The 25,619-nt window shown below is 42.8% G+C and overlaps 1 protein-coding gene and 1 long non-coding RNA gene across 4 annotated transcripts in view; one reads left to right on the plus strand and one right to left on the minus strand.

Moving 5' to 3' along the window:
- Window positions 1-25,619, minus strand: part of TTLL10 (tubulin tyrosine ligase like 10) — a 204,386-nt gene that overhangs the window by 115,675 nt on the left and 63,092 nt on the right. The gene's annotated exons all lie outside the window — the stretch shown is intronic.
- LOC135976937 (uncharacterized) lies at window positions 325-24,803 on the plus strand. 3 transcript variants are annotated; one of them, XR_010594202.1, is made up of 4 exons: window positions 325-453; window positions 8,045-8,131; window positions 23,529-23,647; window positions 24,348-24,803. It is a non-coding gene; the product is annotated as an uncharacterized LOC135976937 (long non-coding RNA). The 3 variants fall into 3 exon arrangements; XR_010594203.1 differs by having other exon boundaries at window positions 24,351-24,803; XR_010594204.1 differs by lacking the exons at window positions 23,529-23,647; window positions 24,348-24,803 and adding an exon at window positions 11,023-13,939.

Genomic DNA, 25,619 nt, shown 5'->3' on the forward strand with positions numbered 1-25,619 from the left:
ACTAAGAACAGAATTTGAATCCTCTAAACTGGGCCATGCAAGGATTTTGATGCAAAACCATAGATTTGCCCAGGGTCAGTTGGTTGGTTTGTCTGTATGTCTATCCAACTAGACAGGCACTTATACCTAGCCACATTTTCTGCTGGTGTAAATAGGCAAAATTCCACTGAAGCCAATGGAGCTGTGCACCCGTTTACATGAGCAGAGAATCTGGCCCATGTGCTCAGTAAACCTTTCAATGAACTTCGCCTGCATTTTGTGCTCGCAAAGAACCACACCCACATTTCATGCTGGCTCAGGTTTTGTTTCAAACATTTTGCAAAGCTTTAGTGTTCAGGAGTGAGAGTAAGCGAGGCTGGAAGAGGTGAGCAGACTATTCCAAGGAGGGAGCCCCCAGCAGGGGAGAAGAGGGAATTAGGGTACTGTAAGGATCTGAGAACTGTCAGAGCCAAGGTAATGCATGATGAACCTTTCTTGTAATTCAAGGGAAGGGAGGGTTACATGAGGATTCCCTGGGCCCTCCCATGAGGACTCAGAGAGCACAGGGGTCTCTGTGATTAACAACTAACTGAAGCGCGAAGGAACTGACATTTTATTAATAAGTATGAGCTTTTCTTGTTCAGTTGGGGTTTCTCTTCCTCTTTGATACTGAATTAATATACTCTGTACTTTATCCCCTTCCACCCATTGTATCCTGCACAGCTTCAACTTAGGTAGATGGTTTCAGTCCTGCAGAAATCATGTTGACACTCTCAATCACGAGATTTGATTACCCCTATTTTAACTTAAAGTAATTGCAAATGTTGTTGATTCACCGACTTTAGATTCTAAGGTCTCAAGGTACTTTTATGATCATGTAGTCTGGCCTCTTGCACAATAGAGGCCATAGAATTTCATCCAGTATTTCCTGTACCAAGCCCATTCTTGTGGTTGAGCAAAAGCACAGTGCTCTGAAAGACATCCAGTCTTAGTGTAAAGATGTCACATGATGGGCAATCCACCACACCTCAAAGACCTCGTCATTCTCAGCAGTGTGGAGAAGAGCTCAAAATGTACCACAATACCCCAGATGAGAGCACATGGCATCAATGTTTGTTATTATGTTAGCATCATAACAATGATGCACATTTCTTTAGTACCTTCCAGTCAAGGATCTCAAAGCACTTTACAGAGTTAAACCTCACAACTCCCTGTGAATCAAGTAAGACTGATTGTTCCCATTTTATGGATGAAGAAAGGGAGGCCCAGAGAAGTGAAGTGACTTGGCCAACATCACACAGGAAGCCAATGGCAGAGAACAGAACAGAGCCTGCATTCCCTAAGGAGACACCTACACTCAGAAGCAAGGCTGGTACTGCTGAGATCTCTGCACACATATGGATGATTTAACCTCTTATGCACACTTAATGGTTCAAGGATCAGTCACTGGTAGAGCAGATCACATTGCGTGACACCGTTAATACTACCCTGACTTCACCAGCATCCGGTGCCAGGAGTGAGAATTAATCAGAGAGTCACCATACCAGTTCTGCCACTGAGCTGCCTCCAAGCTGCAACTTGTTTTGCACAGAAGTCTGAATCATTAGCACACAATATTCCACAATGAATAAGTCCCCCCACATCCCTCTGCGCTTCCATTGCATGTTGAAATTTAACTTTATACGTACCCACTTTCTCTGAATACCGCACCTATGTATCTGCTGAACAGCAAAAAGCCAATTCCACAATAGGATTAACATTTTAACATAAATTCATGGACTAGATACTTGGTAGAACTATGAAAGACACCGGAGGGGATAGGGTTAAAAACACATTTTGCTGTTGCTTGATTTAACCTTCTATATTAAGTAAATAAGGTTAAAGTAAAATTCAGAAGAGAAGCTGTTTGCTCAGGGTCAGGTGGCTTTCATCTTAGCTAATCAGTAAAGACACACCTTACCTTCTGAAAAATCTTCCCCATTAACTCTGCAGTTAAAACAGGTTCATAGCAGCTCAGGTCACCCAGTTACAAGGTAAACACATATAAAACTACAACAATGAATCTAGCTTTTACTCCCCAGAGCATACTACATCCAGGTTGCATCAAAATTAGGGATGCCCTGGCTAGGGGGAATAGAATTCTTGTAACATAATGTCAGCTGCAGAACCTACGTATGTACCATGAAAGGCACAAAATCAAGCAGGGTTTGAGGTCATTGATCCTCCGTGGACAGTATTCAGTTTATATGTCTTGTTCACACTACTGGGCTCGATCCTTTTCCCATAAAAGTTGACAGGAATTTTGCCACTGACTTCAAGAGAAGCAGGTTTGGGCCTACTTAGGCTACGTCCTCACTACGGTGGGGCGGGTCGATTTAAGATACGCAAATTCAGCTACGCGAATAGCGTAGCTGAATTCGACGTATCGGAGCCGACTTACCCCATTGTGAGGACGGCGGCAAATCAACCTCCGCAGCTCCTCCGTCGACAGCGCTTATTCCTACCTCCGCTGGTGGAGTAGAAGCGTCGATTCGGGGATCGATTGTCGCGTCCCAACGAGATGCGATAATTCGATCCCCGAGAGATCGATTTCTACCCGCCAATTCAGGCGGGTAGTGTAGACCTGCCCTTAGTCTCCTGGCTTTGTTACAATTTATGCCTACCATTCCTTCCCTTTAAGTTTGCTTTTGGGAGACAGACCATGACTCTCTTGGCATAATACAGCATTTTTTTATCCCCTCTCTGTATTTAAATAGTCAAGTTAATTTTAATTAATAATTGATAATTAATTAATAGTCAAGTTTAATTTAAATAGTCAAGTTAGAATTCTAAGAAAGGAGCTATATACTATTTGAGCGAATACAGCGCAATTCTTAAAATTCTAACCCCACAAGCACAAATGTGAGCTCTGAACTGAAGACAGGAACCAAGTTAACCCTAACAAAGCTTGTAGTGTACCTTATATAGTTTTATTACTTGGTTTTCCATATACTGCAACTTTAATGTCTAAAAGCTCTGCCTGTCTGGGAAGCTGCCATTTTGAGGAACAGAGTTGACAGAGCATGTTACTGAAGGACGCGTACACTGCACTCTCCCCTGGAGAGGCAAAATGAGAGGCTGAGTTGAGGCCTCTTTCAAAGTCAGGGCTTTCTTATGTACCTTAAACGTATGGTCTAAGGTTGTGCAGTACGGTAGAAGGATTCCGGTCATACAATCTTTTATTAGGTGGCCGTACCACTGCAGCATCATGTGGCTTCAGAAATGCCTACATGACTTGTCACGTTTGCTTTCCAAATGCTGTGAGCAGGGTAGCGGACTTAGTTGTTTTTTAAGTCCTGCTGCACTAGACATGACGCTCCATGTTACAAAGGGGCGGAAACAAAGGATATCACTTGATCAAATATCCCCCATCCCAAACCCTTGCTAAATAAATTAATTAAGGGAGACCAAGCAGCGTGTGGTTTCAGTAGATTCAAACACTGGCCTGGAAACATCTTCACTTGAATACAAAATGACCATGCAGAGAGTTTCATTTCTGGCTTCTTTAAAAGGGCAGAAAGCGCGCATGCAGCTGTTAACCCAAGCCCTGACGTACAATTCCATACTGCACTGAATAAACACAAGATCCCCTCCCTAAACAGCTTTTTTTTAAATCCTATTTCCTGGTGGCTTCTTACCTGAGTCTGATATGCACAGCCACCTTTGAACCAGGGACTCTGCTATGTAGGAAAGGCAGGAGATCAAAAGCAATGGCAGTATGGGTCTGGCATGCCTAGCACCGACTATGCAAAGGGACCTCAGAAATAAAATGGGTTTGTCTTACTAGATTCCCAGCTACTATTTTATTAGCACAAATTATTTCTTTGGGTTGTGTTGAATATGCATCTAGATTATTTGATTCCTAGCCTGGAGTGGAGAAAGGCATTTTCATGCCCAGGTGAGGGTGTAGCTGGGGTTTGTGTGCTGGGGGCATGAGGGCTCTCCACCCAAATCTCCAGTTAACTTTAGGGCAATCCATTCTTCAGGCACTAAGGAGCAACCTCCTAATTCTGAGCCAGCTTCTCTGGTCTAGCTGAGTTTGGCTTGGCGAAGGACCAATGAGAAAAAGGGGGCAAAAGTGGCGGTTAGCCACCTTTGTACTTTCCTGATCCCAGGGCTGGTCACAAACTGGGACTGTCTTGTGCAAATTAGATGTAAATTAGGACAGCCTGACAGCTGTTCTATCTTATGCCCAGCTGCCCATGGCCTTTAGGATCCATTCCAACAGCAAGAAGTGACTGGGATGTGGAAATGCCTCAGCCACACCCATTTTCCTGGACATGTTCCTTACCCCAAGGCACAAGTGAGGGGGTAACAAACAGCCACTATGGTGGCCATATGCCAGCTGGGCACAGAGGGGAAAACCTGAGCAGTGCAAAATTCCTGGAACAGAAGCTAGAATCTGGCCCTCTAAATGGAGGATTCCTTATGAAACGGGGCAGTGTATAACCATGTGAACCAGACTTGGGAACACAAACAAATGTACAACAGAGAACATCCGGCATTGACAGATAAGTGAACTAGATGACTTAACGAGCTTTGTCCATCTCAAACGTCTATGATTCTATGAGTGCATCAGAGAGGGACTATTTCTATAACGTATTGAAGCATTTTGCTCTGAAGTTCACCGGTATTTGACTTACAGAGGGTCTTGGTCACAGTTCTGACATTGGCACAGAACTGTTCAGCTTTGCTTCACCATCATATAGCCAGCCGTTTGCACCATTCAGAAGATAATCTCTAATTCCGAGGTAATTTTGGAATAACACACACACTTTCAAAAGATTGTGAAGGACAAAGACCTCTCAAAGCTCCAACCTAAGTTACTACCCTAAATGCTTCTCTAAAGTAGAGAAAGGTTCGAGCTGTAGCACGCAATTCCATTTCTGATTTTTGAACATCCCCAAATGTACAGCCCACATCTAGGGTTTTGGTTTGGATCCATGTACAAAATTCAGGTCAACTCCAGGTTCAGAATTTGATGTCCTCAAAGTTCATGGGAGTTCAGATCCAAGGGCCAATGGGTTTTTATTTTATTGAGCACATCTTTAATGTAAAGCAGATAAAGATCAGGTGAGAACCTACTATTTCTGTAGCAATCAACCTTTTCAATAGCAAATGTCCCTTCAGCCCACTGTGAACAAGAGGCATATTTATTCAGAGTAAACGTTACCTTTCCATGAGTACATTTACCTTTAATATTAAATGGCTGGCTGATGGTTCTATTCAGTTCCATGGAATGAGTTACAGCCCAGGTGCCTTCCTCTATTTCCCTGTGGCATTTGAATGTGGAAGTCAGGATGTGTAAGAGCCACCTGCTTCAGAATAAAATGTCAGGGATTACTCATTCAAATCACAGCAAGCAGGGAGGGCATGGGTGAGGGTGAACATGCAACTGCAAACGAGATGCCAGACCTAGACAAAGAAAAACTCATTATAAGCTTATAAAATACAAACTCTATGCAAATGGCACAGGGAAATGAGAGCATTGCCTCATGCCAACAAACTGAATATCCAAACTATGGAAAACAAAGGCAGGCTCCATCAAAGTGCTCCAGGTGGGAGGGCCCGGAGTGCTCGTAGTAATTGTTTTTGCTCCCAGGTGTTTATTCTCCCACAGTGCATGAGGATAACTCCCAGTGGTATAAACAGGAAGTAGGCAGGCATGCATCAAGGGATTGGGCCTCGATCTTCCAAGGTGCTGAGCACCCTCAATTTCTATTGACTTCAAGAGCTCAATATAATGAAGGCTCAAGAACCTAACCATATCTGGAAGACCATTTTCTACGGGCTTGCTCCAGCTCCAACCAAGTACCAGGCTGTTAAACTTAAAACAAGTTTCCTGGCTCTGGATACCTTGCACCTGTCCACATGCAGCCGTTTGCATTGTTCCCATCTGTCTCAATGATTCATATATCCCTGTGAACAGAGCCACCTCAAGAATTCATAGCTTGAATGAACATCCCCAACCAGCTGGATGCAGTCAGTGATGTCACTAACTGGGCAAGGGTAGCTCAAATAAATGGATTTCAGGCGGTCCACAAGTGCTTGTATTATTTCAGCAGCAAATAGGAGCTTTTGTTTCAAAGTCTAATGCAGTAGATGAATAAGTCACTATAAAGTTACATGAGCAAAGGTAAAAGGAAGTTGGATGGGGTGGAGAATACAGACTCTTTTTTTGCAGGTGTACTGGAAACAATAAAACTGAAGCCCTTGTTTGATTATTCAGCCATCTCCATTTACAATACAAATACACTGGCTTCCCTAGACAAGCCCATACAATCTCATAAGCACACATGACAAAACAAATAGAAGGAAGTCACGTTCATTCACTGCACCTTTAACCCTCTCTCCCCCAGACACAAAGTATATTGTTTGTATTTTTTTTGTTTATATGGTTTATTTTTTGGCAGGAGGGGGCAGTTTTTTGGGGTGGGATGGGGAAGTTAATTCAAATGTATTTCTATTGGTATTGTCATTAAATGAAAAATACTTAGGTTCTGATTCTGCATCCAGTTACGCTGGTATAAATCAGGAGTAAATCCACAAAAGGAAATGGAATTACCCCAGCACCAAAAAAAAAAGTATGAGTGAGATCAGAATCAGGCCCATACGTCTCAATTTCTTAAACATTGCTCTTCAAAATCCATCTGAAATCTCCATGCTGTTGTAACTGCAAACACAGTGCCTGATCCAAAGCCCACTAAAAACCTTGGAAAGATTCCCATGGACTTCAATGGCTTTGAGTCAGGCCCTAAATCACTCGGTAATGGTTTTCTGAAAGACTGACAGGGCCTTGTTCTCACTGCACTGCGTATTGGGTCATAATTTTCACATAGGCAAAGCAACTGCAAAGCAGGACTAAAATGCTACCAGATCAGAATGGGAGCATTTCAATCTGTTTTGCACTAGTGTAAATGGCTGCCTAGAATGTGAGGCAGGGAACAATCGGGCCGGTGTTACTGTATCATACTTCTTTCCCACAAAGATGACTATGATAAGGGTGCAGTTGATGAAAGTCTATAGTATGGTGACTCTAAACTCCATGGAAGTTAACTAATTCTCCTCCCTTCTGGAATGTCAGAAGCAGCTATTGTCTCTGCATTGAGAAGTGCTTGCTCCTTGTTCTGAGGCAAAATTGCTCCTTGGTTTGTGCTACTGTGATCATCATAGTCCTGCCTTGCATTACTTACACTGCCTGCCTATGTTATTCTTTTTATTATTTATTGTCATTGTACATCAACTGTGGATGGTGCTGACATTTACACAGCCATACCTTCTTGTCCTTCAGTGGTCAACTAATGTTTAAATGGCACACTACCTGATAAGTAACTCCTTCAGAACTTCTTGTATTCAGAAGGAGACCTTTCTCCAAGCCATTCAGATGTGGTGCTCAACCATCACTTCTCTTAATGTCCTATTTCCAAATCACGGTCACCAACACTAGGGACACAACAACCACCAGCCTACCACGATCAGACACAAGACAATTTCACAATGCAAATACATTAAAAATGTGTCCGTTTTTCTCTTCTCTTTGACCCACTGCACCAAAGAAACACTTGATGAAATCCTCTGGCCTGTGATGCACAGGAGGCCAGACTAGATGATCATAATGGTCTCTTCTGCCCTTAAACTCTGTGAATCTCTGAAATAACAGGAAACAAGGGAAAGCAAGGAGCTGCTAAACAGATCAATAATATCTCATCTCCATGTATTTTGCCATGCTGTTCCCTATGTGTGCACTGACCTACCAAGGCTAATTTGTCAAACCACTATCCTTTCCTCATTTATATACCCCATAGAGACCCACTTCTTGTGTAATGACCATATGAAATGAATGTATGGCAACTATGGGAAGATAGAACCCTCTAAGTTATCTCCACCTCTGAATTTCCCAGGGTGTTCCATTAAGGACTAGATTACAACATAGGCACTATAGAGCCATGCCATGACCCCAGCTCCTGGAGTCATGTGATGAGATCAGAATCTCATCTTTCATTTTAAAACAAAATTATGTTTCTAGGGATGCAAAGAACAGCTTGAAAATGTAACCTGAGGGTAAATGATGCCTGCCTGGGTGTGCAGAAAGGCTGAAGAAATAGCTCAAGAGGTATGAACCATTCAATTTGTTTTAAGTCTGCAACCTACTGACACCCCAAGGAGAGGTGGGGCTACATCCTGGGGGCAGAGCCACATGGGGGAAGGACCATGGGGGACCCATATAAGGTCCCCAAATTGCCTTAATTCAACCGTGGTTCTCTTATCTATGCAAGTCTTCAGGGCAAGGACTGATTTAATTTGTGCATTGTGCAGCACTGAGCGGACAGTCAGCAATAAACAAATAATAAATAATAATAACAACAAAGAGAGAGACTGTATGGAGGTGGTGGGGGAGGAAGGGTGCTTTCTCACCATGAAAGTCTCCAGGAGATGTATTATGTTAAGCAAAATATTGCAATGACAGGTTTAGTGCACGAAGGACAGGATGTGGGTATTAAGTCTTCACTCCACCTTTTATGGTTTGTGGTGGGGACATACCAGCAGGGTGAGTAGCTCATGAATGCTCACTTGCCTCATGTATCCTTGATGTGAATAGAAATGCAAATAAAGAGAATCTTTAGCAGATCGCCATTTGGCTAAATAAAAACTTCAAAAGCTGGAATGTCAGAAGCAGCTATTGTACCTAAGGAAAATTATATCTCAGGGCTTTCCCCCTCCATAATATTCTGATACCTGGGGAAAGAGTATTTGGATGGTATCCCTGGGAGTGCTATGTTCTCCAACATGCAATGGATCAGCAACCAATAAAACAAAAAGAAAGGCAGTGAAATGAGTTTTCAGATACAAATGGACAAATCAAGTTTGCATGGATAATTCAAATGAGGAAAGTAACTGGTGCCTCACTGACTCTCTGCATTTAAATGACAAATAATGCGCACACACACAAAAATTACAAAGACACATCCCATGACAGTGCAAAGAAAACACAAGTCTTTGCCATCTGAGTATGATTCAGCATCCAAATTGATGGACAGTGACCTTTTCAACGTGTTCATGCTAGAATTCAGTCTAAAAAGGCAAATAATAAAAAAACCAAGAGGCTCTTTTTTTGTTTCATCCAATTCAAACCTCTCCAAAAAGATAATTTTGTTTTCTGCTCCAAGATGACGCATCTTCATTTCAACTGAAATTGTGGGCCTGGGTCTCCTCCCACTTATACCTCAGTTACTTTGACCAGGTCACTGAACTAATGACCTTGATTGTCCCTGAGCAGAGATGATTTTCTCTGTCCAGGTGGAATGTAAAGATCCCATTGATCTTTCTGGTAAGTGCAGGAGAAAGCTACAGTGTCCTGACTAACATTTCCTCTCAGCAAATCAAGTTATAATGTCAAAGACTGCCTGTGAGATATGTTAAGCACCTGATAGTGGCTTGGTTTTGCTGCACTGTTACCACTAGTGCCAAACTCGGTACTCTAAAGAGCACTTTGGAGTAGCTGGGTTACGAAAGGTATAACAAAAAACCAAATTGTATTCTCTAGAGCAGTGACTTCTTCCTTCTTAGGCTTTGAGAACAGTAAAATGAAGCTGATGGAGTTGCTTAGCCTTAGGATCCAAGAGGAAACATTCAAATTTATTTGTGTTTTAGAAATTAATTGGGGTTTTTAATTAGCTCCTAAATATATCAATATAGATTTTCAAACCAAGCATTCTGCACAAGAGGCACGCTGGGTAAGAGAAAGGGAGACATCCCTGAGTCAACCGGGAATGGATGGACATTGATTGTTCCTTCCTGTTAGAATGATTTATAATGACATGGGGAATTGCATATCAGACTCATAAAGACCAGATGTCAGCTTGTCCCAGTGACATTTCAAACAAGGAAAACTTCACCCATTTTGCTTATTGCAACATTCTGAAAAGTCCCCATGGCATAACCCTCCTTTCTCTCTCTCTCTCTCTCATTCTCAAATCTGGAATATATTGGAAAAATAAAGAGTTTAATTACAATGAGCAGGCTGGCTCCTGGGCTCTGCTCCAGTCTCGTTGTGCCTCTCTAGGGTGCAAAGGAGCCACAGTGATGGCTTAAGTAGTTACCTGGGAAATCCCCCAGTGTAGGGAGAATCCCTGGGTGACATAGCGATGCCCTAATGACTAAGCCCCAGCTCTAGTCCTGGCCTCTGGTGCTGGAGTCATGCCTGGGAAGGAAGGGGTCACAGCTGGAGCCCCAATGCTGTCCAGAAATCCCCAGCCACTGGGGCTCTGTAACAACAGTAAAGAAGAGGATTGCAACTTTGTTGCTTCCACCTCTTATTCTTTATTCTAGTGGCTGGTAATGAAGTAACTTTTGATAGTCTTTGAAAAATGCAGCATGTTTTCTTAGGGTGTAACTGTTGTTTGCAAGAAATGAAGAAGTACCCTTTCACATCATGGTATTGCAAAACCTGTCAGGAGATCTATTTTAACCTAACCTAACTGACTTCAGCAGGGCTCTCATGGAGATTCCAAGAGATCTTTGGTTGGACAAGGGGAATGAACTACAGGACCCTTGGGTTCTTTCACAGTCTTTGTCCCGGCCTCACCTGGAAACTCATTCTGCCTCAGTTTTCCCATCTGTGAAATGAGTATAATAAAACGTAGCTGCTTCACAAAGGCCTAATGATGTTTGCACAGCACTCTGAGAGACTCTAGTGAACAAGAACTCCAGGAATGCAAAGTGCTGTAATTCCTAATAGCACTCTTTATTTGAAAGCACCATCCCAGTTAGAAAGGGGGTGCAGGAAAATCGGCTATATGCATTGTCGTGAGAGGATGCAACTTGTGTTTTGTTGACAGCTGGCCTAGTCAATGGCTTTAAATTCAGTGGGGGAGCAGGTAGTGTAAAAAAGGCATTAGTGGTAGGGTTGGCAGGAGATTAGTAGTCAGCACAGGAAATGATTGTCGAAACATCCTAATTACGGTTCTTCTCTCTCCATCCACTCTGTGCTGCATATAATTACAGGGAACAAAGCAGAAAAAAGAGGCCTTTTCTCAGGAAAGAAGTTGTGATATAGATACACAGGAGTAAACTGCTCTGAGATGCATCTGCCTAGCTGCACAGTCAATGGGAGAACAGCATGCTCATCACAAGCCCTTACTGTCTAAACCAAGAAAAGACTGTGATCGGAAGAGGAGGAGATCACAGAACTGGTACCCTCAGTGTTTTCCTTTCTTCACCACAGCTGCTTTTCTTTTCCCCATAAGGCAGACAGAAAAATGGCCACATGGGGTTCCAACATCTTTTCAAAGCCATAGATAGGATTCAGTTTTTAATGTAGCTGAAAATATGTAACATCTGTCACCACAGGAAATAGAGGCGGGGGAGAGGAGGGAGTGAAATGGAGCACACTAGCAACATTATCAGCTGGTGTGAACAGGCAACCAGGGCCCAACTTCCATGCTGGTGTGAGCAGGTATAACTCCACTGAAGTCAATGGATTTCCTTACGTCTCCCGACTGGATGCTCTGCTAACTCAAAGAAGGGGCTGGCCTTGGATGGTCTTCATTGCCACTCCTGGGCTAAACCAAAGCAGGTGCAGCTCCGTTGGTATCAATGGGGTAACAAGAGGTTTGCACCGATGTAAGTGAGAGCAGAGTTTTCTCTGTGATTTGAACAATGCCCTTCAAGAGATCAGTGTTAAGTGCCACCACTAGACCAAAGGAGAAGCCTTTGCTGATGCAACAAGTGGTAAAAATAGGCCCCTCTATTGTCAACACAGAATCTTTGTCTTATACATACTTTGACGTATTAGACTATAGTAATGTGGTTTTCACCATGCACTATTCATTTGCCTAATAAAGTGGAAACAGAAAGCTGTCTCAGGGTTAAGAAAACACTATCGGAAAAGGCACTTAGCTGTCACTGACTTAGCATGGATCCAATCCTGCACCATTAAAGACAATGAAAGTTGTGGCACTGACTTCAAAGGGAGCAGAATTGGGTCCAATATGTATGAGGATTGTGTCTTTACACTGAAAAGCTCATGCTCAGTTTGCTGCGTCTCCAAGGGTAATACTGGCTTTCATTGGACACTCGTTAATATGCAGCAAAACCCTGGAAGCTTCAGATTATCTGGGGAGATGGCCACCATGCTGTGGAGCCTGTGGTCAGGGTGCCCTGACAGCTGGACAGACAAACACATACCCATACTCCCCTGCTGCTGGAGGAAGAGCCTGCCATAGGGACTGAAGGAACTCTTGCAAATCTTCCAAGTTCCATAAGAGTGAAGCATCAAGGACTCCAACAGCACACATCTCCACCGGATCATCCCTCTCCAGAGTCACGCTACAGGACCTGAGCTCCCCATAGAGCATAGGCTATCTTAGAACAGCATCCAGGTGTCATTCATCTCAATCCCCATGGAGAGAAGCCCATGCTTGGGACACCAGTGGAATTTAGATAAGGGAGGTTTGGATCAGTACATTTCTACAGTATGGAAGCAGAGGTGTATGCTCCATTCCTCAGACTGCTCAGTGATTCACAATCTACGAACACCTCCTGTGGGCTGATAAAGGGTTAATTCCAGATTTCTGCATTTTGCTAGTCTTAAAAAGATCTTCAAAGCCCCAAGTCCCCGTTGCCCACTCCTAGCAACGCAGCCTCCATATCTGACTTCACCTGAGGTAATTGGTCTCTGAAGGACAGGAAAATGGCATGAACGTGCCCTGGGCTGCAAGGTGTGGAGAATGGAGAAAATTAACACCAGTTCTTTTTCCATTCCAGTCATGAATTTAATGTTGCACAGAGACTGAGCCTTACATCAGCTGTCAAATGGGTTTTATTTTTTTAAACAAACAGATGGGAAGACAGTTCATTCGCAGCCTCCGCTGTGTAAACATAACTGCCTGGGCAGCTGGCATAAATCAACTATTTAGATGAGGTTTTCCTTAGATCTGCAGCACTTTTTGATGAGAAATCTTATTGCAAAAAAGCCAGCCCAACCCAAATGAGGCCAGGATGTAGACTCATGCCACTCTAGGGATCAGCAGCCCAATTCAAAGACTGTAAGACCTGAACCACGCCTCCATCTGAAACCAAACTGCACCTTCTGTGATGTTCTGCTAACTTTCCCCAGCTCTGGTGTTCATCATGTTTTGCAGCTCTCTGCCCTGGCTGATTGGTACACAGCCTGTCCTATATATATCTAGTTTCTCAGGGCTAGATTGTGCCTGCATTGTGGTATGAGGAGGTGTCCTCCTAAGGAGAGCTCCTGGACACATTGTGCTGACCACAGCAACCCTTGCTACACCCTTTTGCAGGGTGCAGCATGCATTCCTCTTATGTGGGACCAGTTCTCCTGCCTGGTGCAGTGGAGGGGGGAGGAGGGGAGGCGGGCGGGAGAGGAGTCATGGTGCTCCACCAAGTGCCAACCCATCTCCTTTCAGAAGGCTAGCACAGCTGTCATGGCTAGCCTTGAACATTCCTTGTACTCCTGGAAGGCAAATACTGGGATTAAGTCTGGTTCTTGGACACGGGTGCAAATGAGAGGGGAAAAGCCTCTTTGTTTACTCTCCTTCACTTATGAACCTGTGCAAAAGTCAAACACAATTTGTCCTTTAATTGGTTTACATGGGATACTGCTACAGCTCCTACTTCTTCACAGGTTTTACTGCTAGCAAACCATTCTCAGCAGAGAGTGAATGCCAATGGAATTTGGCTCACCAGAGCTGGTACTTGGAGCACAGCAGAAAGCATCTCCTGACATGCTTTTGGCAATATATGGGATTAAGGAGGGGCCACTGGCAGAAGACTGCAACCGCTAAATCAAAGTGGTGGTGGTGGCGGCTTATGGGAAATTCTTTATTGTGTAACAGTTGGTTTCAAAGATGTGAGGCCATAGGGGCCAAAAGGGGCAATAAAAGAACTAGTAACAAATAAACACCTTGAATTCTCTAAACTGCTATTTGGTGGGAGGAGGGGATTAAAACTGATTGCGCTCTCTGTTCTCCCTGGGTCATTTTCTTGGGGCCTGATCCAAAACCAATTGAAGTCAATGCCTCCACTGACTTCGGTGGGGTTGGATCAGGCCCTTTGTTTCCACTTATTCTCTATGCAAACTACGCTCTGGCCATTGCATCCCTCACCCATATTCACGCAATGGCAAACAACAACCCTTGATTCAAATTAGCTTTGCATGACTTGTAGGCTTCTGTACTCGTAGATTTTACTTTGTCTTTAGAGTCCAGCCAATGCAAATATAAGTTAGGCAATAAACCATTTCAGCATCCCTCCCTGACCAGGCTAAGAGGATGATTTTTCAGTCACTCTGAAAGCTCTCTTTGTAATAATGGAGTCTTTAACACTAATAATTGTGGTTATTTCTCCCTTTCTCACAAGTGAGAGAATATTGTCCACAATAAGGACAAAATCCTGCTCTCCAATGCACACACACTGACTTTGGGTGGGGTTGTGCATGCACATATCTGAGGGCAAAATTTGGCTCTGAAATGTATCATTATTGGCATCCGAGACAGAGTTCTGAGATAGCAGAAATTCTTCACCCAGTAATACTAATGGACGTACAGTAAACCCAATCTGTTTGCATGCCAGTCCAATATATTTAGCATGTTTTCATCAACTTGCCACATCAGCATAGCAGATAGTGTTAGTAAATTGCATAGAAATGTATTTATTGCAAATGCTTTAGTCACCTGGTTTTGCAAAGAAACAAACACAACAATCACAAAAAAAAGACCAAACAATATGTGGCAAACAAAACAGGAGAACCAGAAGCAAGATACTTAACAATCCAGAAAAAAGAATAAAAATCCATGTTTCGGTGCCAATAATTTCTGAAAAAGCTTAATATGATTTGAGAAAAATGAAATCAGCAAAAGGGATGAAACAAGGGAGTGGGGCATCTGGATCTATACCATTTAACTTCAACTTTTCACAAAAACATTCTGATGACACATACATTAATTTCTAAAATATTGCGTCCAATTAATTTCCTGTGTCTCTTCAATTGTGTTGTTGCACTAATGACATCCATAGAGTCCAATGCTGAAGTCCTCAGACAAAACTCCACTCTAGTTAACTGAGATGAATAAGGGTTGTGTGAACTTGGAAAATATGAATAACTCCTATTGACTTCAATGGGAGGAATTTGTATCCTGTGATGGGATAATAGGCTTGATCAGAGTAAGACAATGAACACGTTTGCTCCGTGTAAATTCGGAGTAATTCCTCTAAATTAATCCAGATTTACACTGATGGGAGTGAGAGAGGAATTTTCGCCTCTGCTGTTCCGTTTTCTTCTTTATAATTGAAATCTGAAGGAATATCCGACTGCATAAATGTGATGGCCATATTGTGCTATTAATATTTAAGCATAATTCTCCACTGAAGTAAAAAAGGAGATCTGCTGCAAATGGCCTGATGTTTTGATACAATCCACTAAAAATCTGGAAGGGGCGGTTAAGGAGAAAGCAATCTCCCTTAACCCTGAATTACCCGGCTTTTGTTGGTTTATTTTCCAACCTCAGTGTCAATTAAACAAAGCAATTTGTGCTTCATAAATGAAATTACATTAATGAAATACAGCTTGTTAGAACATGCCCGTTTTTTCTCAGTTGCCAACCTCCAAATGACCCCTATACAAAGGACACTCTGAAATATCAGTTCCCTTTGTAGCTGCAGCAGGCTGCATTATGCAGTTTGAATCATTGTCTTTAGAATAGTCAGTAAGGATGGGTGTTGGCCATCTTGGAAGCTCCCTGGGTGAGTCATTATCACACAGGATACCTAGATGACCTTGGTATGCCCTTATTTAGCTGAGTTCATTAGACAAGCCAGGCTCTGTGCTGCTACTCCTCCTGTCTTATTTCTTTTTTGAACGCCATTGAGCTAATTGAATGCATAGACTTTAAATTGAAAGCAAAGAGATTCCCAGTTTCTTTTTAATGTTGGTGGCTCATTATAATAAAAGGTGCAGCTGGTAGAAAATCAGGAAATAGGTACACAGGAAAAAAAGCAAATGCTTTTTTCCTGAATATATAAGGTCAGATTCTGCCATCTTCACTCAAGTTGAACAGTACTTCCTTGATTTCCATGACACTACTTTCACAGTAAGGTTGAAATTTTCATGGCCAACTACGGGATTTAGCTACACGGCTCTCACTGAAATTAATGGGAGTTGTGTGGTTAACAACCCTCGTCCAGATGTTCTCAAAGTTTTCCCTGCAGTGACTCCTTCTTCCCACCAGAACCCCCTTATAATCCTCCTCCAGTCCCATTTAGCAATATGGAAAGGCCAAATGGTTGTGCCACCTGACACCTGTTTGCTACCCTATCTGGGGGTTGTGACCCCCAGATTCAGAGTCCCTGCTCTAGTAAGCGTTGAAAACCTCAACCAAAGGCACTATTCAGTGCAAGGAAGGGTAGCAGACTCTCATCTCTTGAATTTAGTTGACGATGAGCAATGAAGGGCTTCTTTAAAAGAGGTGCTGTATTGCATGAGGCTGTTGAGAACACCAGTCAGCACTCAGTGGATGAATGCCATCGCTCTCAAGTTACTTTGAGGCTCACCATATGGAATCTGATTCTATCTCAGATTGCTATAAATCAGGAGTAACTTTACTGGTCAGTGGAATTCCACTGAGATAAAGCCACTGTCAGAATCAGGTCCTGCATATTAAAATGGCCCTGTGTTCTTAATGTGCACTAGGCCCTAGTACATTAAGAACATAGGTTCTAGTGTACATTTTGCAGAGCCTGAATAGTTGATATGAAAATAAGCAACTCCTTATGCAAATAGGACCAAATTCAGTTTTGATTTATATTCTGTGCAACCTGGTGTGGTCAATAGTTTTCATGGTGTCTCAGTGCAGAATTAGGTTCACTATCTGAAATTCATTGCTGGAGCAAATATACTGAAGACAATAGATCTACCAGGGATTAACTGACCCTACTCATTTCAATACTTCAAAATAAGAGTGTTTTTTTTGTTTTTGTTTTTTTTTAAGAGGTGGGGAGACATGGGAGAGCACAGCCAATAAATCAAAATGGCAAGGAGTTGCAGTTAGGTAGAAACCAGTAAACACTTGTCTAACATGATTTCTGTATAGCTGTCAGCAGATGTATCTTCCCATGATGAGGGAAGTTAATCATTTCCCCCTTCTCCCCCCCACCCCCGATTTTCTCGCTGGTACACCCAGAGGGTGTGTGTCTGGTATTTTCCTATTCTCTTTTTGATTGTTTTTTGGAGTTACGTCACCTGTTGCAACGCAACTGTCTCAAAGGAGGCCTCCTAATTGGGCTCTGAGTTAACGCCTTTTCCCTCCACTAGTCTGAGATGAGAACAGCTATGCCCCAAGGGAGTCAGTACTGTTCTCTCTGGTTTCTGCCTCTCAGATATGAGATGTAGCAGCTAAACAAGCTTCTTTCTTTCTTTCTTTCTTTCTTTCTTTCTTTCTGACACCCTGTGAGGGTTCATTTATATGGCACGAGCCTGTGCTCCAATCATGAACTCACATTTTTAGGCTGGTTGAAACACAGATGTAAACATTGCTCCAACCAACATCCAAAAGGCCTGAGCAACTGCGTAGTCGTCCAAAATTTGGGGCTGAGTAAACTCTCAGTCATGTGCACAACACTCGTCACAAGGAGACCCATTCTGCTCCCACCAGCCAGTTGGCAGAATTAGAAACAGCTATTCATTGACCACATAGGAAATATCCAACTACAGGGCAGGCTCCTACTCTGTGCTGCATGGGTGTTTTAGTGGGTAGGGGAACAATTCCCTCTGACCCATTCAATGCAACAACATGGATGGATTTCAATGTAGCCTTCAAGGAAACGCTATGTAACCTAATTGGTTCACCCACCTCAGTACCAATCTGTAGAAGTCAGGGGGTCAGCCCCATTGCCCCCTTACTTGCATTCTGCCCTATGCACTATCTATGCCAGGGATACACTCAGTTCCTTCTTAAAAAATGTGTCCCACTATGCATCCCTGTAGCCCATCCCATAGAATCCTGCAGGACTTGTGGAGTAGAGGATGCATTGGTCAGTGCTCCTGGTCACTCTCATGGCTTAATCGCCCCCTGAATTCAATGGTGCAGAATCAGACTCATAGCACTGACCAGGGCAGGACTGGGCCCACCTGTAACTGCCATTCAGTCTTGACTTGCAGAGCATTGTTTGTATTGTGTGACGCAGCACAATCAGCCTGATGTGATAACACACATAGCAGAAAGTGGCAAGAGATTAATAGAACACAGCAAGCACTGTGAAGGTCAAGATACCTTTGAAAATAAATTATTTCTATTTCTGGATTAGTTACAACAGTTTGTTGATTTCAGATATTAATTCAAGGTGCATTTTTCAAGGATGGGGTCTCCACAAAGCACTGGATAATTTGGATGGGCTCCAGAAAACTCTGCAGTTAACTCATTAAACCAGCACTCCCTGCTTATGGGTATTTTTAATGACTAACAGGTTAAGTAACAATATCAGAATCCTTTTTAGTAAGAAAAGCAGGAGAAACTGCGTAGGCCTTTTCAGCCCAAAAGCAACTCTCAGACACCATTCACTTTCCTGCAGTTTCTGTTCTTTTATTTCATCATTTGCATCTTCTGACTTCCATTTATAATTTGTTTTGCTGCTCCTGTTTCCCCGAAGGTACCTCATCTCTAAGGAATGAAATGTTTTGAGCTAATGCCTAGAGGATCCATGCTAATTTGTTTTATGGCCTCTTTCCCTGAGCTCTTACCTCCTATTTTCTGAAAACACAGAAATTCCTTTTTCTCCCAGAGTAGCTGTTTGGATCAGTGAGTTGATAATGTTACAGGCAGGCAGCTCCTACACAAAGGACACAATGGACCAAATTCATCCTACAAACTTGGTAAGCATTGCAAAAGCATTTAAGCAACTCAGGAGTAGAGCTAGGCAAAAAAAAAAAAAAAATAGGTGAATAAAAATGAAGTTTGGATTCACTGAAACTGTTGGGTCTAATTCGGTGAACAGTTTAATCTGGAAAAAAAGATGGATGGGAAAAAAAAGTCTGAACAAGTCAAAACATTTTGTTTTGACATTTTCAAAATGAAACGTTTTGACTTTTTGTCTTGAAACAATCTTTTATTTTGGAATTTAGCTAGATTTAACTGAAAAAAACAAAAACAAAATAAAAAGGGTAAAATACACCCAAAATGGATTTTTGGGGGGGTTTCATTTCAGTGAAAGAAACCTGAGAAATTGTCGGTTGTTTCTCCCCTCCCACCCCCGATTTTTCAGTTCAGCCACCAAACTGAAAAATCAATTATTCACCCAGCTCTACTTAGTAGCCTAAGTTCTATTTTTAAAAGTACCGTAAGCACTTAGGAGCCTAAATTTCACTGAAAGTCAATGGTATTTAGGCTCCTAAATTACTTAGGACATGTTTACACGGTGCAGCAATGTACCCTATGGGGGTGTGACTTCTAAAGCACACTAATGTGTTATGCAGTAATTGATCCATGTAGACCCTGCTGGTGTAGCCCCTAAGAGTCACCTTGGCCTTCTTTTTACTTAGCAGTAACACAAGGAACCTCCAGGCTGCATCCTGTAAAACACTGGCTTAAGCCAATGGAACTAAGTGTTCCCTTGTGCACTTTAAAGCATGCTAGGGAACTTTAAGTGTGCACCAGCAGGGTCTACATGGACCAATTAGTGCACAACACATTTGTGCGCATTAGAAACCACACCCCACAGTGCGCATTGCCACACCATATAGACATGCTTTTGAAATGTTAACCCTAAAACTCCTAAAATTCCAGTAAAAAGCAACAGAGGGTCCTGTGGCACCTTTGAGACTAACAGAAGTACTGGGAGCATAAGCTTTCGTGGGTAAGAACCTCATTTCTTCAGATGCAAGAAGTGAGGTTCTTACCCACGAAAGCTTATGCTCCCAGTACTTCTGTTAGTCTCAAAGGTGCCACAGGACCCTCTGTTGCTTTTTACAGATTCAGACTAACACGGCTACCCCTCTGATACTAAAATTCCAGTGTAACTCCAGGGATTAAGGGTGGGATTTTAAAAAAATTAAGGGAGCTAGGAAACTAAATCCTATTTAATTTCAAAAGGAATTGGGTATCTTTCTTCCTTAGGCAAAATTCTATCCCCTTTGACCCAGCTGTGTACACGCACAGAGCCCATGTGAGAGTGGGAAAGGTTGCACCAGTTTAATACACGACTGTCTTGAAACAGCAAAAGTGTCTGGTGGTTAAGGATTATTTTCAAGTCACGCATTTTCTACCTTCCAATTAAAGAAATAATCCAGTGCCAAATGAATTATCTGGGATGATTTTGACTTTAGTGCAATGAAGGAACAATCCATGACACAACTGTTGCTCAGCAACACACAATCATGTCCCATTGGTTACTTAAAAGACTGAAGCACCTGTTTTCTCTTTTGCCATTAGAAGTAGTTGAGTACCCAGATGATGTTGGCATTTCAAAACTACCTGAAAGCTAATTGAGAAGGCAGGTGTTCTCAAATTAGATTAAATTGTGTTGGGTGTATTCTAATGGTTTCACGCCACCTAATTTAAACCTTTAGTGATTAGAACAAATAAACCTACGTAAAACCAAAACAAGCATGTAGCTTAGTTAATTATAGTAGAGAGGGTTCTGCTGGAAGACCATTCAAAGCATTGCAATTCTATTTTTAATTGCTTTGCATGCCATTTGTCTTGTAATTCAATTGAAATAAGATAATTTTCCCTTATGAATGTTTGTAGGTGGTTAGACCCGAATGCTAGAGCATTGTAGCATGCACACTGGGTTTACATAATCTGTGCAAGAGAAGGAGCCCTTGTTTCTTGCATTCTAGAGTTAACAACGGAAAATCTTCTTTCTTTTTCATGTCTTGTGCTACGCCCCAGTTGACTGGGAGCCCCTTAAATCAAGGGGCTGAGACTCAATCATGAGCTTTATTATGTGCTTTATTGATCCTGTCTGTTCTGTATGGGCATCCTTGCAATGCTGGCTAATCTCCCAGAATCCTGACCCAGCATGCACTGGGCTCAATATAAGGCCAAGCATGGCTCCTCTGCAGGTGTCTCTTCTTTGGATGTTCCAAAGTCCTGGTCAGGAGTATGGAGAGGATAGCCCTGGGGCATTATGGGTGGGATTTTCATTGGAGCCTAAGGCAGTTAGGCACCCAAATCCAATTGAAATGGGCACCTAAATCTCTTAGGATGCTTTGAACATCCCATCCGACATTTTGTTTTAAGAAATAACCCCATTTCTGCTTAGCCAGTTACTCTAGCTAAAGGAGTGGGATTTGTTATAGACAGCATGATCTGAATAGTCTTCCAGCCACAACAAGGAATATACCAGTGAGTCTCAGAAATGCTGATCAAAATACTTACAGCAAATATTCACATTTGATATGAATTTGCACATTTAAAAAAAAATGATGGTGTATTCCATTCTTCTGGGACACAGTCAGTCATGCTTTAAATGATTAATAGAATAAAATAGTATCCTGCAGCACCCAACTGTAGATTAGCTTGTCTTTCACTTTACTTTGTTGTTCTGAGTAAACCACAGCAGGAGAAACAAAAGGCAGAACTATCCCATCTGATGTCAGTCTCACTGTCAATGATGTCACTAAAAGGGAAACTTAAATTAAGTGTTAAAAATGTTCATGCTTTAATTTTATCTTAACACTTTAAGGAGCAACCTAAAGTACGTTATTATTACCGTAACAGCAGATTAAAGGATTGATTCCTGTTACCTTTAAGGATACAGTCAATTTAATCCCCCCCAAGTCACTGAATCTGTGCTTCCAAATATCAGGGGTGCAAGTTAAAAATAATAATAGATTACCCCAAAATGAATGTTGAGTTGAATTCTTCAGGCCAAAGTCTTCTCTCTGTTGTGTGGTTGTAAATCCAAGGTAACTCTGTTCCCTAAAGAGCAGAACGAGGAGCCTAGTCTGGAGTTTGCTTCCCTGACTCATTTCTCTTTTTAAAAGTTAAGTTTTTTTAATCCGGTTTTCTTATGTTTTAATAATGTTGAAAGGACCCTAAGCAAGGGGTCACTTTAAAAATAAAATAAAGAAATAATCTCACTGCATAATGCAGACATACTGAGGTGTGGTGGTGAAGTGGTTAAGGTGCTCGACTACACTCCTGAAGGTCAGAGGCTTTCGGGTTGCTTGATCTCACGATGAAAGATGGACCTGGCCCTGTCTTGATGTACAAACAGTGAATGGAGAAAGATCTGCCAATGTGCTCTGCTTTCCTGGGAGGTAATCAGCTTTGAGGTGAATGGAGTTGGTTATGCAGAGCTCCCAAAGTAGAATTGCCTCCAGGCATAGTTAGGATGAACATACCCCTCCCTGTCTGTTTACATAGAACATAGTTGCTGTGTTGTCCATTAACACTAGCAGATTTCCCCCCCCCCCCCACAATATGTGAATGGAAGGCCAAACAGGCTAGACAGATAGAACGTAGCTCGCTGACGTTTATATGAGTCCTCAGATCCTGTGAGGACCACAGACCTAGAGTTTGCAAGATTCCAATGTGTGCTTCCCAACCCAAGGATGAGGCATCTGTGACATTGCACTCTATATGATTTTATGAAAGTATGCTGATAAGTGTGAATATAATGTAACTAAAATATGCTTAATGCAAAAGGTCTCTTGTAAGGTATCATTACAAAGCTTATAATCTACTGAGTGTGGTCATCCTTTTTGTATAAATGTATCACTCTTGTATCTGAAACTAGAAATATGAAATATAACTCTGAGGGCCTATTGTAATTATGCAAAGTGTGGGCCATTAATGGTGGTTTGGAATCTTGATGGCTCCCATCAACTAGAACAATTGACTGTAGATGGCTCTGTTTTACATGTAAGTCTTCCTGTATATATATCTGTATAAGCTTTATACAGGGTAAAACAGATTTATTTGGGGTTTGGACCCCATTGGGAGTTGGGCATCTGACTGTTAAAGACAGGAACACTTCTTAAATTGCTTTCAGTTAAGTCTGCAGCTTTGGGGCATGTGGTCAGACCCTGGGCCTGTGTTGGAGCAGCCTGGCGTGTCTGGCTCAACAAGACAGGGTGCTGGAGTCCCAAGCTGACAGGGAAAGCAGGGCCAGAAGTAGTCTTGACACATCAGTTGGCAGCCCCAAGGGGGTTTCTGTGATCCAACCGGTCACAGCATCCATGACCAGCGTGAGAACTGGGTGTGGAGAAACGAAGGGAACTCCCACACAAATATTCCAAGGGTTGATCTGCCAGTCCAGCGAGGGGACGTACACTGGCACTAGCCATCTCTCAAGCCTTTTGAGGCACAGTCTGCTGTGTTGTACTACATAGGTACATGCTGTGTTGTACTACGTAGGTACATGCTGGAAGTCTGAGGTAAGTGCACTGCAGTAATGGGATATGCTTTTAGAGCCAAGACCAAGTCTCAGAGCGTTTGGAAACTTGACTGGGACAGAAACACTGTGGTTTATAAACTCTATTCTTTGCACAGGTTTTTAGAATTGATTTGTCCTGACTAACAGCCCCAGTGCACTGAAAGTAGACTGGATGACGGTGACACTGTACAGTACTTGAGACTTGGACCAGCCTCTCATCAGCCCCGTCATCCAGGTAGGGGAACACATGAATCCACAATTGCCTCAGATAGGCAGCTACTGGAGCCAGGCACTTTGTGAAAACAAGAGAGGCTGCTGATAGGCCAAAAGGAAGTACTATGAATTGGTAGTTGGTTCCATTCTTTACAAATGTGAGAAACTTCCTGTGGTCTGGATAGATCACTATAAGGAAGTGGGTGTCCTTTAAGTCAAGGGCTGCGTACCAGTCACCTTGTTCCAGGGAAAGAATAGTGGCAGCTCGAATAACCAGGCTGAACTTTATTTTCTTCAGATACTCGTTTAACTCTCTTAGCTCTACAATAGGTCTGAGACCACCTTTTGCTTTGGGAATAAGGAAATAATGGGAATAAAAACCCTTTCCCTGAGGAACAGAGGAACTTCCCACTGAGGAATGGTCTCATAGGAATGGTCCCTGAAGAGGTAGAGGAAAGGAAGTGGGAAGGGAATATCCCAGATCCAGTGTGCTAAGGACCCAGCAATCCGATGTGATGGGAGTCCAAGCATGAAGGAAGTGGGATAGATGATTGGCAAAGATATGGGTAGGAACATATTGGTCTGTAAGTACTGGTGTCCTGCCCTCGACAAATCCTTCAAAATGCATGTTTCTACTGGGCCGCTGGTTGAGAGGAACCTGCTGTCACAGATGATGAGGGAGGTGGAGGTTGTGTCCTGTAATTCCCACCCCTTTTTCTCAGCAGGTCATCGGGCTGAGATCTGTGAGCCTGTTAGGGCTGAAACTGCTTCCTCTTTGTCACTGGTGTGTAGATTCCAAGCAACTTCAGTGTTACCCTGGAATCTCTAGTCTATGCAGCCTATCATCTATCTTTTCAAAAAGAGGGAGGGAACCTCAAAGGGCAAGTCCTGGATGGTCTTCTGTATTCAGGAGGGAGACTGTATGACTGCAGCCACGAACACTGCCTCAGAGATATGGCAGACACCATGGATGGATCTGCTGAGTCCACCGCACCCAAGCTGTCCTGGAGAGCTGTCCTTGCCACCAGCTTGTCTTCCTCTACTATAGTAGTCAACTCCTGTCTGGAGTCCTCTAGTAGCCTGTCTTTAAACTTCATGATATTTTCCCATAGGGTGAAGTCAGAGCGACTTAGGAGACCTTGCTGGTTAGCAATTCCAAGCTGTAGACCTCCTGTCAAATAAAGGTTATGACCAAAAGAAGACCAGCCTCTTTGATTCTTTACCCCTCGTTGTCAATGCTCAGTGCCCCTACCTCTCCCACTCATTAGCTGTTGCCACCACCAAAAAGCTTGGGGCGAGTGACAGCAGGGGTGTACAAAACCTTTAGAAGGGACATAGTATCTCCTCTCTGCCCATTTGGCTATAGTTGGGAGGGAAGAAGGGGGCCTGCCAAAGTGTATTAATCGGCTCCACAATTGCTTTGTTAATCAGAAGCACCACTCTGGAGGGCCCAACAGATGCCAATATGCCTGTGCTCTTAGGCCGGCATGCAGTGGCACACAATGGCAGAGGGCGCTCCAACACTAGTCCTAATTTAATGTATTTTAAGAAGCAAGCAAATGGGGATCAGAAAGCAGTATGTTGCAAAGTGGGTTTGGGATAGCCCTGGGCAAATTCAGTTATCATTATCATTACTAATTTATATAGTGCCATCAGCTAAAATGGCAATATACAGTAGGCAAAATGTGTCAAACAAGTGACAGAGTCCTTGTCCTAAAGAGAATCAAGTTTAAAGGTTCAATAACCTATGGTACAATAAGATAGAAACATAGACTGCTGAAAGATCATTACATCCAACATGTTTCGCAGAAATGGTGAGCTCTTCGGTATTTTCTGAAGGAGGCATAGAAGAGCACTTGAGATACTTTACCTGGATGGCTGTCTCAAGCACGTTGGTGACATGGAAGATGGCATGAAGTCTGCAGCGAGTGAAGGAGACAAAGGACATGGTTTGGTGAGATGGTTATGTGGAGCATAGGGAGCGTTTTGCTGGC

This window comes from Chrysemys picta, chromosome 21, assembly GCF_011386835.1.
Source record: "Chrysemys picta bellii isolate R12L10 chromosome 21, ASM1138683v2, whole genome shotgun sequence".
Taxonomy (NCBI): Eukaryota; Metazoa; Chordata; order Testudines; family Emydidae; genus Chrysemys; species Chrysemys picta.